The sequence below is a fragment of the Callithrix jacchus genome, chromosome 14 (genome assembly GCF_049354715.1).
Source record: "Callithrix jacchus isolate 240 chromosome 14, calJac240_pri, whole genome shotgun sequence".
Classification (NCBI taxonomy): Eukaryota; Metazoa; Chordata; class Mammalia; order Primates; family Cebidae; genus Callithrix; species Callithrix jacchus.
This window is the reverse complement of record NC_133515.1, coordinates 17,630,502-17,643,903: the sequence shown is the minus strand read 5'-3', so window position 1 is coordinate 17,643,903 and position 13,402 is coordinate 17,630,502. Positions and strand designations below refer to the sequence as shown.

The following is a 13,402-nucleotide window of genomic DNA, read 5'->3' as shown; positions in this document are numbered from 1 at the left end:
TCTTCCAGCAGTTTATGGAAGACTTAATAGCAGGAGTGACCCTGTTGCTCAATAACAGGACTGACTCTGGTGAAACATAAGTGACTTTGCATCACCTCTGTGCTCAAACCATTCAGTGGCTCTCCATTCCTTTCAGGGAAAAGCTCAATTCTTTATGGTGACCACAAGGCTCCTCATAGCCTGGCAACTCAATGATCCTGTGGCATGAGCTGCTACAGCCATATGGGCCAACTGTGTTTCAACCTCAGGGCCCTTGCACAGGCCTGCTTCCTCTGCCACGAAGTCCCACTCCAAATGCCAGCAGGCTCACTTCTTCACCTCGATGAAGTCTGCATTCAAGTGTCCCCTGGCTCAATTAAATCCAACTGGATCACTCCATTTACATTCCGACATTCTCCCTTACTGAATTTCTAAATCCTCTTACCTTGGTTGCATTTTCTTTTTCAATATGGCTTATCACCTTTCAATTTGTTGCATAATTTACTTCATTATATAATATGATATAATATTATATACTTCCGTTTTTTGTTGTTTCCTTCCTCATCTTTGTCGCCCATGAAGCTGCCAGCCTCACCATGAGAACAAGGACATCAGACCTGCTTTGCCCGTGGACCTGTCTCCAGAGCCTACAACAATGCTCAGCCTATGAGAGGCGCCTCCTGTGTCCTTGTTAAGTGAATGAGCAATTAAGGGAAGGAATAATTATTAGCTCCCTTTAGTTATGCAAAGAACAAGTGAGATGCCTGCCACTTTTTGCACCCTGAATCACAGGGTGGTGAAGTGAACAAGCCTGGCATCTGTAAAAGGCATGGGAGTGCACACTAGCTGCGCAGCCCTGGGAAAGACTGCATGCTGGTGTACTAGATGCAACTGAGCAAACAACGTTGATAAGCCATTAATAATTTACAAAATACTGAAGAATGTAACCCACTTTTTAGTTTGAGAGGGGAATTACTGCCAGTGGCTATTATCAGATGCAATTTTTTACTCCAGCAGAAATATGGCTATATCTGGAAATTTTATTTTTAGTTGTCACACCTGGGGAGGAGCATGGGGGAGCTCCTTCTGTATCTGGAGAGCACAGGCTGGGAGTACGGCTCAACATTCCACAATGCACCGTGCAGCCCCCGACACAGCGTGACCTGGCCCCAAATATCAATAGATTTGAAGCTGAGAACCCAATCCTCCAAAGTACATACAGTGAATACTTTTAAGTTGATTAAGTATGTTCATTCATTTATGTGGAACTATATTTGTGATACGCTAAGACTTCATCTAATACAGAATGTAAATGAATCACACAAACATTGTTTTAATCAGCCCTCTTTCTACAAAGGAAGGTTGAGAACAACATTGATTGAACTAGAATGTGTTCATTCTCATAAATTACTCCTCTCCTTTCATGAAGATGCTACATATTCATATTTATATAAAATATGTGTGTGAAATATTAGATACACTAGAAAATTTAAAAACAAATAATTGGGAAAATAATTTCTTGTGGAGACCTTTATTATATATGTGTTCATTTATTTATGGCATGCTTTTAATAGCAAAGTCTTTATTCATGTCTGGAGTTTGATTTTGAAATCTTCTAGATCATTAAATAAATGTCTTTAATAATCTTAATATCCTCATTGGTAAATTTAGGACAGAAATGCCACAAGAGCCATCAATTTGATCATATTTGAGCTCTGGGACAAATTATGTTTAAGAACATTTCAGCTAAAAGAGGGGAAGTGTTTACAAAAGTGGAGAAAGAATAGGAAGGAAAGTTAAGTACTTTGCAGTTTGTATAGGATTTTTATAATTTGGTAGTATGATAAAATTTATACTTGTCTCTCTACAACCAAAACCTCAGATGTGTATGTGAAAACCTAAACTAGCTTTAACACCTTGAAAATCTGCAGTTACTTAACCATTATCTGTAGATCTACTATTTATTTTCTCTATTTACCTTTTCTGCTGTTTTTCTTTTTTTTTTTTTTTTGATAAATTAAAATTTCTAGAAATACAAGAAACACATTGAGAACAGGCTCATGTTCAATTTACCCTAATTATTCAGAGAAGACTTTCCAATTCAACAAGCCTCATTTATATGCAACTGGCAATTTCTCTAAAAAGAAGAAAAGGGGAGATTTTGCCAATCAGTTGGCTTCACCATCCCCTGGCCCCAAAGTGTGTTTAAGAATATTTGCCTGTGCATTCATGTGTTTTCCTTTGCATCCCACAACAGGAAGGTGGGCATATGGGAAGCATTGGATGGCATATTGCATACAACTCCAGCTTTCTCAGGTGTTGCTGAGTTTAATGTCAGTATCAACCATTAGGATTTAGCATCAATGACATGCTAACAAATACTCGCTCAGTAGCCATGAGAAGATCACTTTCTCGTACAATGTATGCAATTAAACTTTCCCATTTTTCTGGATGTATGCACGGAAACCATCCACTGAGGCTGCTGTTCATTGAGTTGGAGATTTTGCACAGCAGAACTGGAGAATTCAATTTAAAATACAGAAGTGAAAAAAAAAATACAGAAGTGGAGCTGCTCCAGAGAAGGTGCAGCACGAAGACTCTGCAGGCTATTTCAGGACAAAGCGAGTGGGTTCAAATGTGCCAAATGCTCTCACTTGCTAACACAGTGAGCACCAAGATGAACACCTCCAAAATAACAGCAAGACACAGACCTGTAGGAACTCCAAGCCGGGCCAGCCTCGGGAGGAGGCTTCTCCCAAAAACACTGCCTTTATGCACTGGTGGAGAATCACCTGGAAAGGACAAGACTCTGTGAGCCAGAGCCCAGCCTGCAGAGCATTAGTGCCTCAAACTCACATTCTGTCCTTTAAATGGTATCTCATTGGGTTAACAATTGAGAGGCGTAAAAATAATTGTTTTCCCCTAAGAATGGGCCTGGGTTTACAGCACCTTTGTGAGACAGAAAGGGAGTAGGGGGTGAGGCCAGGCATCTAGTTTCCTCCCTTCATTGTCTCATGTTACACAAAATATTTGGTGGTTTTTATCCAGTTATATAGATGAGGAAGCAGAGACTGGAGGGCTTGATCAACCCCTGGGCATCATGCAAATACCCTGTAGTAAAGCTGGAATTTTAACCAGATCCTTTTCTGTTCCAAAAGCTGTATCTCTGAGTCATGAGATACGAAGACCATGGCAGATGGTCCCGTGACAGCATTTATCACCTTAAACGGGAAATCTCAACCCACCCTCTTCCCCCACATCCACTCCCCACTTGAAGATAGAAACATATGATAGGACAAGGCTGTGATTTAAACTTAGCTCAGGATGGTGGTGTGCCCGAGCATATGGAGAAGCTTTTAAATTCAGCTTCAGATTTATATCTGCTGACAAGCAGTAAAATGAAGTTTTAGTCTTTGTCCAGATGAGAAAAATTTCTATGTTATTAGGTGTCATAATATTTTATTCAAATCTTCTTAGAAACTTTTGAATATTGCATCTAGGGGTAAGTGCGCCTCTTTGATGTCATTCAGGAATGTGTGTATCTTGGTTACTGTGTTCAAAATGCATTAGTACAGTTTTTTTCAAAGACCCTTGGTGTTATACATTACATTGCAATCAAGAGAATTGAATGTGGAAACTAGAATTTTTTTAAAAAGTAAATTCCTTCAACTTCTAAAGTCAGCTCTTTGCACTGATAAGACAAGATGATAAAGAATGCATCAGTGTTACAGCTTCCAGTGCCATTCCACCAATACCTCATTAGTGCTACACTGATTTCAATGGAACATTGAGAAGAAATATTTCTCTAGTGTGAAAGTAAAGCAGGAATTATAAGCTCAGTGATTAAGTTAGGATTAGGTTTGCAGCAATATAATGTACATACGTGCAGATATAGTTCATTACTCTTACATGTAAAAGTGATGTAAAGAGAGGTAGTCCAAAGCTGTTCATGTCTACTATGCATCCCTGCCTTCTTGAGATGGGACTTTACAGTACAGAATGGCTGCTTGTGCTCCAGCCATCATGTCCAAATGCTAGTCTGCAGTGAGGAGAAAGCAACAAAAAGAACATGCTCCTTCTTCTTAACGAACACTTCCTAGAGAATGTTCATTTCATTTCTAGCTATCTGTTGGTGGCTAGAACATAAAGTATGTGGTCACATCCATCTACAGGAGAGGCTTAAAAATGTATGGCTTATTTGGGCCCCCAAGTGCTAAACTAAACTCTGGAATTGTAATACAAAAGAAGAAGAGAACAGGTATTCAAGTAAGCATACTCTGCAATTATTTCTATGTCAGTGCTACACCTGTGGGATAAACTTTTCAAGTAGAGCTCCAATTCTGACAAGAGTGAGAGGGACTGAAGCAGTCTACAATGCATTCTGCGATCCTGGTTCTGATGACTGGGCCCTGAAACTTTGCACCTCAGTTCCCTTTACTGGATCTCAGCTCCTCTCTGTGTATGGGTTCCATTACCCATGTTTCTCCTGGGCTGAGGTCTTGCCTCCCCTGAGTGAGTCCCGCTCCCTCACTGTTGCTTGTCCACCTGTCCCCACAATCTCTAGGAACTAGAACCTGGTTGCAGCCTGGTCTCAAAGCCAGACCTTGGGTAAATAAAAAGAGCATCAGTTTTGGGTTCCACTGGACCTTTGTTCCAAGCCCAGGTCCATGACTTGTGAACCACCTGGCTTTGTGCAAATTAGCCTTTGCATACTGCAATTTTGTCTTTTGTATAAAATTGTAATATTAACAGTGTTTACTTCATATGGGCTGCAGTGAGTGTTAGCCACTACTGTTATTCATGTATGTTTGTGGACATAAGGCCTATGTCTCTGTCTAGCACAAAGGTATCCTGAAAAAGAACATGCCTGACCCCCTTTGATTTAATGAGATCTTCCCATATCTCTGGTTCTAATGGGATGAAGTTCCCTAAATACCTAGTGCTGGTCTACACCACCACTTTGTCACCTCAGCTTAGTTTTGTGATGGGACAGGGACCCTTCCTTCCTCTGCAGGAGATCTGTCTCTCTCAAATATATTTGGCTTCAAGTGTCAACTCATGCCATGCTCTCTATAGTTGAGCCCCCTCATGACATGGCAGGATGAACAATTTGTACATAGCAAGTGCAATTTAAATTCCCATCTCACAGATTAAAGGCAGCTTCCATTTGGGCTTCTGTGGCCACCTTCCAGAGCCGTCAAATGCTGTATCATGAAAACGTTCACCTTGAACAGCTCTCTGCCATTGCTGGCAACAGGGGTACCCTCTAACCATGCCTTCAGGTTCCTATAGTGTCTGAAGACCTGAGATAGACATTTGTCTCAGCAAGTCTTTGGAGCATAAAGCCAGAGAACTGCCAAAGGAATGTGACAGCCACCATTTAGTGATGCAGATAATAGCCATGAAAAGCCAAATGAAGGATTTCAGTCCAGCAGGTAAGTGTTAGCTCAGCCATTATTTAAAACATGCCTGTCCTGAGATCAAGTTTGATAGACAGAAGAAGAATCAGAGGAGCTGGTAATATGTGCATTGATCATAATGAAATTTATCATTTTTCTTTTTAAAATGTTTATAAGCTATTTGACAAGTTTTGAAAGTTTTACATGTTTTGCAAGTCAATTTTACCCCCCATGTTTATCTGTCCCCAAGACAATGCCTTATATCAGGCTTCTGGCATTGATTATCTCAGTTAAAGACCTCTTTAATGGCTTCTCAGGTCCCAGTGCACTACTTCCAATCAAGCCTCTACCTTCGCAGAAAATGTGGTTCAAAATGTAAACTGAATTGTGTCACTCCCTTGCTGAAAAGTCTTAAGTAGTTTTCCACTGACTTCTGAATAAAGCATGACGTAAGTCTAAGATGACCTGACAAGTCCTTGCTTTAATGTTGACCAACCCCTGGCACACATGCATGCGAGTGCGTGCACACACACACACACAACTCCAGTCACCCTGAAGTCCTGGAAGTCCCCAGCATCTTCCCTCTCACCCCTGAACCTGTATCTCCATCTGAGATGGTTAATACTGAGGGTCAACTTGATTGGATTGAAGGATGAAAAGTATTGTTCCTGGTTGTGTCTGCGAGGGTGTTGCCAAAGGAGATTAATATTTGATTCAGTGGACTGGGAGAGGCAGACCCACTCTCAATCTGGGTGGGCACCATCTAATCAGCAGCCAGTATGGCTAGGATAAAAGCAGGCAGAAGAATGAGGAAACACTAGACTAGTTTAGTTTTCTGGTCTCCTTCTGTCTCCTGTGCTGGATGCTTCCTGCCCTCAAACACTGGACTCCAAGTTCTTTGGCTTTGGGACTCAGACTGGCTTCCTTGCTTCTCAGCTTGCAGCAGGCCTATTGTGGAACCTCACCTTGTGATTGTGTGAGTCAATGTTCCTTAATAAACTCCCCTTTACATAAATATCTGTCCTATTAGTTCTGTCCCTAATAGGGTTCTAGAGAACCCTGACCATCCCCCTTGCTGCACTGTCATTTAAGCCACCTTCTTTCTGTAGCTATTTTCCATATCTCCTTCATTCCCAGAGCTCAACTTCTTCCAAAAGTTCTTCTGACCATCCATTCTGGGTGAGAAACCTCTTCTATATGACGCCATCAAGCCCTCACTTTCTACTCTGGTCTGAAAATACCTGTCTCCAGTATTGTTTAGGAAACATACAAGGATCAGTCTTCTCCCTTTCACCTACATATTTTATATCCATTTTCTACTGCACCAAAATAATGCTGCATATCAAACAACCCTAAATCCTTATATGGCATACAGAATTAAACATTCGTTTTTGCTCATGAGTATAGAACTGGTTGGGCAGCCCTGCTGACGATGCTGGCTGGGCTTGTTCATGTACCTTCAATCAGCAGATGGACAAGGGCTAGCTGGTAAGGATGCCCTCAGCAAGGAAAATTTATCTCTGCTCCATCTGGTGTCTCATCCTCCACCAGGCTAGCTTAGACTTGTCCTTATGGTGGGGGTGAAGCTCCAGGAAAAAGCACTGAAGCACATAAAGACCTCCTGAGGCCTAGGCTCAGCACCAGCACATGATTTGTGCTGAATTCTTTTGGCCACTGCAAAGTACAAAGCCAAACCAGGGTAACAGATTCCAGCTCTTAATGAAAGGAACTGGAAAGTCACTTTATATAGGTAGTAGAGCTAGGGAAGGTGTGAACTGAGACCATCAGTTCAATCAATCTATGGCTTAGCCCCAGTGCCTACTCAATCCTTGGCTGCTCAAGAAATATATATTGCATAAATGAAGTGAGGAAAACAGAAAAAACAATGTTCTGAGATTTAAGTGTCACCAATGGTATCAATAAGGCAGCTGGATCTAGCAACCTGATACCCATGAACTTGGCTAGCCACACTGGAGCCAGACAGCAGGCGACTAGGAATGTGCCCCTGCTTACTTCAAAGGGCCAAGATGAGAAGCAAGGATTTTCCACATTGAGCGTGTGCCTGAGCATCTTTCTGTTTCTGCTCTAATCTCTCTATTAATCACACATGTTACATTTTATGATGCTTTGATATCTTGGGGCCTTCTCATCCTAGAGAGGAACTGCCCCTCCACGATTAGCTAATTCCCAGAGATAACAGACAACTTTCTCATGCTCCCCATGAGCATGCCTTTGATATGCATTCTAACCAATCCCAAGTTCATACTCTCCACCTGACTCCTTTTATCAGATGTCTGTAGTCTGGGGCACTATTCCCCTGCCTTAAATCACCCCAGGGCGAGAAGTAGACAACTGGAGACCCCCATATGTCCCAGAGCTTGCTGAAATTATTCAAACTATCCAATTCTAAGTCTGCTCAGCTGCTTACTCTGCCTCACTCGCTTACTCTGCCTCACCCATTCCTTCACTGAGAAACCACAGAAGGACTATCCACACCATCCAACCACCCCCTGCCACCAGCCCTGCCTCTGGCTCCTGACTGGCCCTGGTGCTTCCTGTGGCTTTTGAGGTGTGGTGGGCCCCTTGCTGGGGAACTGTGACTCACAAACTGTCTTTTCAAAGGCAGTCATCTCCTGATCTGTTGGCCTCACCATATTTAAATTAAAAATTAAATTTCCAGATACCGATTATAACAGCTTCAATACCTGCCTTTGAAAGGCCTGGACACAGGGAAGGTGGAGAAAGGAGCAAGTCAAGTCAATGAGAAAATGCTCAATGCAATGTGACGAGGGAAATGGTGATGTGCACAGTCTGTACGTGTTTCTCTTGCCTGTCTCTCTACTGTCTTCCCTTCCCTTTGCCCCCCTCACATCCCTATTTAAAGTCTACAACAGAAATGATTCACGGTCCTATTTTCGGCACCATGACTGACTAGCAATGCATGTCAGAGCATCCATCAATATGCAATGATGTTTCATCCCATACATTCCCTTTTCTCTTCTCTCCCCTATATCTCTTCTTTCTTACTTTTTTTTCTCTCCTCTCCCCTCAAATCTTGTTAATATGTCTTTTCCAGCATTTCTCACCAGGGTCCATTAGCATATTGAAGGGGGAGCATAGAATTTAATAAATGTGACCATACTTACTAATTGCAGTGGTATCTCCAGTTAGTGGGACCCGCAGACATTTCCTACCACCACGTAGAAAGCCAATGCTACACCTTGCTTGACAGGATAAGCACCTTGGCCTTTCTTTCTAATTTTCCTCATTGAACTAAGCTATCTAGTCAATCTAGTTATGTAATGTCACTGGTTAGTCTTCCTTGTTTGGTCATATGTGGCTGCTTCAGCATAAGCACATGCTTCACTGCTGTAGGGTAAAATCTGAGTAGGAAGCTGAGATTCCAGTAGGGAAAGGAACTGAAAAATACAACAGCACCCTGCTTCCCACTCCTGGGTCAGGAGAATCTCACAGACCGGTCCAACTGAGTAGGTAGAAATGGGGGTCAGGAGAATAAATGGAGGACTTGTATGAGGGTGAAGGTGGCTGGGGGTGGAGTCTTGGGACACCTCATGAATGTGCTTCTCTCTCCAAGGTGGTGGAGGCCACACCTGATTCTCAGTCCTAAAGCGGCTGTACACCTGAACCAAAGCCAGCAGCATATCAAATAGGAACGGACCTAGGCAGAAGTACTCAGAGAGGTAACAGGAGGCCAATTCTGGCTGGGCAGAGAAGCCAGCCACAAAGCTGCTCCACAGCTGGTCCAAACAACACTGGAGTGCATTGTCCAGCAACACAGAGAGAAATAGCCAGGGCTGTGAGCCTCCCAAAAAGCTCCCCAGACCAAACCGTGGCTACATTTCCATTCTGTGTATTTTTATCTCTTGATTTCTTAATAATGTTATTTTTGAGAAATTCTAATTGATATCAGCAAAGTCACGTTAAAGAAGAATTTTCTATGTTGCATAAGAGCTCTGGGTACAACCGAACGTCCCCCAAGGGCTGTGATGGTGAGTGCAGGCAAAGGTGAGTGGAGATGGCTGGCAGGTGGCAGGAGACAAATGAAGGGGCAAAATGAGAAGAAGGGAGGATGTGGAGAAGGGGAGCCAGGCAGAGGGGGAGAGAGGCCTCAGGACATGGCTTATATAATAAAGAAATAAGAACAAATCTATGAATATAGTCAAAGTAATGAATTGTGGTTTCTTGAAGGGAGAAAATTTGGAAAAGTTCAGCAAGAAAGGAGAAGCAAATATCCTACAAAAGGGTTTGGCCAGCAGAATTGACCAAGGAACATTTCAGGGATGTGGGTGTAAAATCTAATTGAAAGGGTGTGTTGTTGCCTCTCTTGTCTGCTTGCTCATTCTTTGATGTAGTATAGCAATGCTTAATAACACATTCTCCCTACCCTCCCACACAGACACAAGCCTTTTCCTCAAAACTTAAAGTCTGTTGCAGACATAACCTCCTGTTGTCCATACTTCAGGGGAAAAGACAAGGAATAGAAAAGGACAGCAGGCCCAGCAAAGATGGTGTCAGCCAGTTCTGTAGAGCTTGGCCTTTGGGGTCAGACCACTCACTCTGACACTCTGTCACTAATTTTGTGACTCAGAAAATTGTTTCTTAAACTTTAAGTTCCACATGTGTAAAATGGGGATAGTAATGATACGTAATTTATAGGGCTGAATATTTAGTCAGTTGTTATTGCTAAAGCCTAGTGGACCATACGTTTTGTTAAACGATTATAAATGTTCAAACATACTAGATAGGTAAAAGCGAGCGCAGGAACCAAAAGTAATCAAGAAAATCAAATCCCAGAAGGACCAGGATACTAGATCTGCATTTCACATGTTACAGGCACTATCTGATTTCATGTGAATCTAAACAGACCAGGACACTGCAATTGATATCAGGGTGACACTTGTGTTGCTCCCTCGTTTCCATGCCGTTTTCAAGGTTGAAGCACCCTACTTCCTGCTGAGTTACTGTTTCCAGTTTGAAAAATTCTTCATGTGAGTCCTGTGTAGAGCCGGGACACCTGCCGTGGTCCAAGCCCAAGCAGAGCCTCAGACCTCTTGGCTTGACAACGGTGCATGTCCTTGCAGTTACCTCCAAGGCTCTCCTGTATAGCAGCCGTGGCTCTCTTGTATGAGCGCAGAAACTCCACCCATAAGAGCAGAAAAGGAAATTATTCACAACGACAAAATGCAATGTTGGATTGATGATTGATGCCAGAATCCCACAACAGCCAGGAGAACTAGTCTTAGAAAATGAGCAGCAGAAAGGAGGGCTGGGCAGGAGCCACGGTCACAGCCAAGTTTGTCAACACGGCCAGGGCTGCGAAGACCTTGCCACGCCCAGCCAAACCGCACCAGCTTCAGCAGCTGCTGCTTCTGCTTCTCCCGCTGGGCTTCCACCGCTTCCACTTAGGCTTTCGCTAGGGGGTTGCTAGGGGGGTGAGGGGGGTGGCTTCTAAGCACAATTGCTGAAGCAATACTTGTGCCGTCCTTGCACGCCGGATGCCAGGACCACTGCAGCAGTCCCCATGTGACCCCAAATAACGGCATTTCTGCCTTCCACCTCTGACTCACTGGCTCCCGCTACAAGCTCCGTGGTGGGCGGCTCCGAGGCCAAGCCTGACACATGCTTTGGCCCTAAATGCACAGAAGGCTGGAAAGCCAGCATCTGACGTTTTCACCTGCTGTGGTGGGAGGTGGGCTATGACTCGTCCGCGATTCATGAGGTGGAGATTTTCCCATAAATAGGGAGGGCTTTGATACTCCGCAGCCAAGGCAGAGAGAAGCCAACACAGTAGTGAATACCCAGCCGTCTGCACTGCGGGCCTGAGCAAGCACAAGGGGGTAGCCAGCTGCAGACCGGGGTCCTACTCACCGCCCAAGCTGTGGGATCTGTGCAATCATTCAAATGAATACTTTGGATATATTTATTGATCGACAGATAATGTAGTCTTATTACATTATTATATTGGCCTATACAACAATTCTGATCTGAATCTATTTTTTTAAATACACTTATTTCCATATACGTGCATGCATGTGTATATAGTAGGGTACAATTTTATAGTGATTGTGTATATTAAATAAATATATGTGCAAAGCTTGGAATATAGTTCTGCTTTAATGACTTTCATGCCCCTACTATTTTTCTGGAGTCAGTAATTTCAATATAATCTTACTTTGTTAAAATGTTTTTCACAAAATTACCTGCACTATCTTCTGTATATATTTATGGTTGATACATTTGAAATTGTTGACACATGTAGTTGACTCTTCTTTGAAAAGCATAGTATTTTTAAAGGAGAAAACAGCCTTTCTACCTGTTCCAAAGTATCTGATAAATTCAGATCAAATCCTGCTAAATGAAGGATAGTCTTAACTAAAATTATTTTGTATTTAAAAGGATACTGTGCTTTGAGTATCGTTTTTTGTTTCTTTGTTTTTGACAGAGTCTTGCTCTGTGGCCCAGGTTGGAGAGCAGTGGTATGATCAAGGCTCACTGCCCCGTACTCATGCGGTCCTCCCACCTCAGCCTTCCTTCTCAGCCTTCCAGTAGCTGGGACTAGAGGCACACATCATCATGCACAGCTCTGGGTTGCTTCAATAAATATTTTTCAATAAATATTTCTTCAATAAATATTTAATAAGACTAAGCTCATGGAAAGTTATCTCTATTATTTCTTGGAATATTGTGTCCAATTTTAGATGATCCAAAATTGTGATCTTTTCACTTTTATTATATGCTGGTTCAGAATAGAAATTTTCTAATTAAAAATAGCATCATCATCAAAATATTATTCCTCTAAGTCAAGATTATCCAATGTACAGCAAATGTCAAAATCATTTCATGTAGACTCTCTGATCTTCCCTCACTGGATGTGTTCTCTGCTTCTGCGCTTTTACAGGAATAAAGAGCCCTCTCTCCCTCCTAGTAAATTTTATCCTCGATGATCACAATTTACTAAAAGCTTTGGAAGATAAAGTTGTTTGGTGCTCCATGTGTTCAATTATTTATTGAAAAATTTCAACCAGTTTTGAACGAAATACAACCAAAATATAAGGGACTTGTTTCCAAAATACATTCAATACCACAGAGGTCACTTATTGTGGTTTTAAGCTAATCCTTCATAAGGGCTCACACATTTTCTAAAATTGGATTCCTAATGAACAGCAAAGAAAGCTCAGACTGTAAGACTGAATTTTATTTATTTATTTAATGGTTACTTTAATTCAACATCACTTCATCAGAAACAATGTTGTAGTTCACATATAAATTTATAGAAATTTTTATAATATATAGAAAATTAGGTATAAAAATACATAAAATTTTGTCAACTGCAAATTCAGTTTCAATTGGTAGTATCATGCATCCTGTGTGATTGGTTGTAATAATGGCCTCTGTTTGTGCTACAGCTAATCACACATACATTTGTGCTCTGTAGATTTCTTAATTTAGTTTATAATATTGTTCATTTTCTTTCCACATTATGCTTCAGTGAAACTTACATTCATAGTATAAGCACAAAGACAAATAATTTCTGTTTTCCATGTTGAATTTTAATTTAATTTATAATAGCATTTACAAGTTATGCCAGATATTTAATTTTTGACAGAAAAAAGTTCAAACCTTTAGGCTCATAAATTGAGTTAATAAATCAAATAATTTTTGGTTTTGCTTTAACTGATTTTATATTTGAAGCATCTGGTGTCACTGATTGAAAGTGGAACCATTTAACTATTTGCCAAGTTCTTCTGCTAATGGAGCTAACATTTGACTAAGCATCAGTTGACTTTTCATGTATGCACAAAAAATTGCAAATGAAAAATATGCACAATTAATTTAGAATAACAGGTGCTTGATATAAATACAAACACATGATTCACTGAGTGAAATGTAATACAGCTTCTGTAATAGCACTAATTCAAGCTTAATTTTAGGCACATATTTGTTAAAATAACTACTAGTTAACTAAAATAGGACTGAATTAGAAATCAGTAAAAGAAAGCTAA

General features: G+C 41.4%; 1 long non-coding RNA gene across 1 annotated transcript; it reads left to right on the top strand.

Annotated features, from left to right (window-relative positions):
• Positions 1 to 568: 568 nt before the first annotated feature.
• LOC128929516 (uncharacterized) lies at positions 569 to 12,045 on the top strand. The gene is made up of 3 exons (XR_008476139.1): positions 569 to 661; positions 2,066 to 2,240; positions 11,842 to 12,045. It is a non-coding gene; the product is annotated as an uncharacterized LOC128929516 (long non-coding RNA).
• Positions 12,046 to 13,402: the final 1,357 nt, after the last annotated feature.